The 1,858-nt window shown below is 49.9% G+C and overlaps 1 protein-coding gene across 1 annotated transcript in view; it reads left to right on the top strand.

Annotated features, from left to right (window-relative positions):
* Window positions 1-1,679: 1,679 nt before the first annotated feature.
* The window catches only part of Agtpbp1 (ATP/GTP binding protein 1), a 128,862-nt gene continuing 128,683 nt past the window's right edge, over window positions 1,680-1,858 (top strand). Inside the window, exon 1 of the mRNA XM_005355304.3 lies at window positions 1,680-1,782. The gene's annotated coding sequence lies outside the window, so the exon portion shown is untranslated. The remainder of the gene's footprint in view (window positions 1,783-1,858) is intronic.

Here is a 1,858-nt window from a genome sequence, read left to right as displayed (position 1 = left end):
AAACCAAAAGAAGAAGAAGAAAAAAAAAAGATCACAGTAGAATTGAGGCCATTCTCTAGGTGTGTATGTGTTTCAAGTGTTTTTTTTTTATTAAAATGTTTTAATACACTCTTTTCTCATTTTCTATAGCTATCCCAGTTCTCACTACCTTCCCATTTCTCATCCCATCCTTCCCCATCACCCCCCACCTTCCACTCCTCAAAAAGGTTAAGTCTTCCCGTGGGGGCGTCAATAAAGTTTGACACTTCACTTCGAGGCCCTCTCCCCTATATCTAGGCTGAGTAAGGTATCTCTCCAAAGAGAATGTGCTCCAAGACATCAATCAGTTCAAGCACTAGGGATAAATCCTGGTTCAAGTTCTTACAATAGCCAAACATATGTCATTCATTTGCAAATTATGTGTTTGCAATCATTGCAAAGCCAAATGCTATTTACCCAGCTGTATGGGCTAATTTTCTAAGTCTTTGTTCTGACCATTAACAGTACTTTGTAAAGATAAATTCAAATTCTAACACGTACACATTTATGTCTTTCAATATTGCAAGTTGATTTATTTAGAAATATGTTCTTTAAATATCTTATGAATACTAGTATTTAAACATTTTGAAGTCATAAATACTCATAGATAATCATATTTTCAGATGGGGAAAGTTTGGGGTGTGGTTTACTGATATTTTAAGTTCTATAATCTATCATTTTGTGCTCACACGGGGAAAATGGTAACATTTAATAAAATGGCAGTCGCTTGTCCTCTTAGTAAAGCCCTCATGGCAAACTGCATGAAGCAGTTCCACACCTTGATCGCCTTCAGGAACCTGCTACATTTTGCTTAAGCAAAACAATAAGAACAAAATAAAACCCCAAAAGGGCTCAGTTCAGTCCCCTATTCTGCCGTGATAATTTTATATCCATTACCAACTATCATAAACACCAAGCATGATCTGTGCTCCTTAAAAAAGCAAATGATGTCTTTATTAACCATGTATCTCGGAGCGTTTAAACGCAAACAAAACACAATCTTGTTTCTAGGATTTTGCCTTTAGCGAGCAACTCCGCAGCAATGTTTTCGAGAGGAACCAGCATGGCATCTTGTTCAGGTATCTCCTTTATCCGGGTCTGACCAAGGGTGCAGTTCGTGTTTGCAGAAGCCAGGCGGCACAGCCTTCCCAGCCTGTTCTGGGTCTCCTTGGGGTCAGGAAAGGACTAGCTTTACCACAGTGTCCCCAAGATTTTATGGGATCTGGGGAACTAAGAACCACTATCCCGAGCCTCAAAGAAGCCTCCTAGCAGCTTGGGTGGTTGGCAATGATGGGCCCCGGCTCAGTTCCGGAAAAAAAGGTTGCGGCCATCTAAAGAACGTGTCGATCTCGGTTACACTGGCCGGTGGCCCGCATTCAGCCAAGGGCGCGAGCGCCCACAGCCAAGAGCTCAGACCCGCAGACCCGCCCTTCCCCACCCGCCGCCTTGGCACCCACGCCTCCCAGGCCAGAGCCTCGCCCCGCCCCGCGCGCACGCGCCCGGCTCCTTCTTACACGCCCCGCCCCCGCCCGCGGGCACGCGCCCGTACTGGTCCTCTGGCGTCCCGCCCCTCCCCGGGCGTGTGTGTGTGTTGGGGGGGGGGGCTCCCCGGGGGCTCCCCTCCCTTGCGCGCACGCGCCTTGCGGGCGCCCGCTAGCCGGCTCTCCGAGGCGTGAGTTGGGCGGGGCGCCGCGCTGACGTTGCCCCGGGATGCGGGCAGGTTCCGCAGCCGTCTTCGCCGCCACCGCCTCTCCTGCCACCGGGGTTTGTATGAAAACACCGGGCGGCGGGCGGCGGGCGGCGAGGGACCCTCCTCCGTGCGGCCCGGGAGCCGCGGGCG

The sequence above is a fragment of the Microtus ochrogaster genome, chromosome 16, assembly GCF_000317375.1.
Source record: "Microtus ochrogaster isolate Prairie Vole_2 chromosome 16, MicOch1.0, whole genome shotgun sequence".
NCBI classification, from domain to species: Eukaryota; Metazoa; Chordata; class Mammalia; order Rodentia; family Cricetidae; genus Microtus; species Microtus ochrogaster.
The sequence above is the reverse complement of the archived record's forward strand: the minus strand, read 5'-3'. Positions and strand labels throughout refer to the sequence as shown.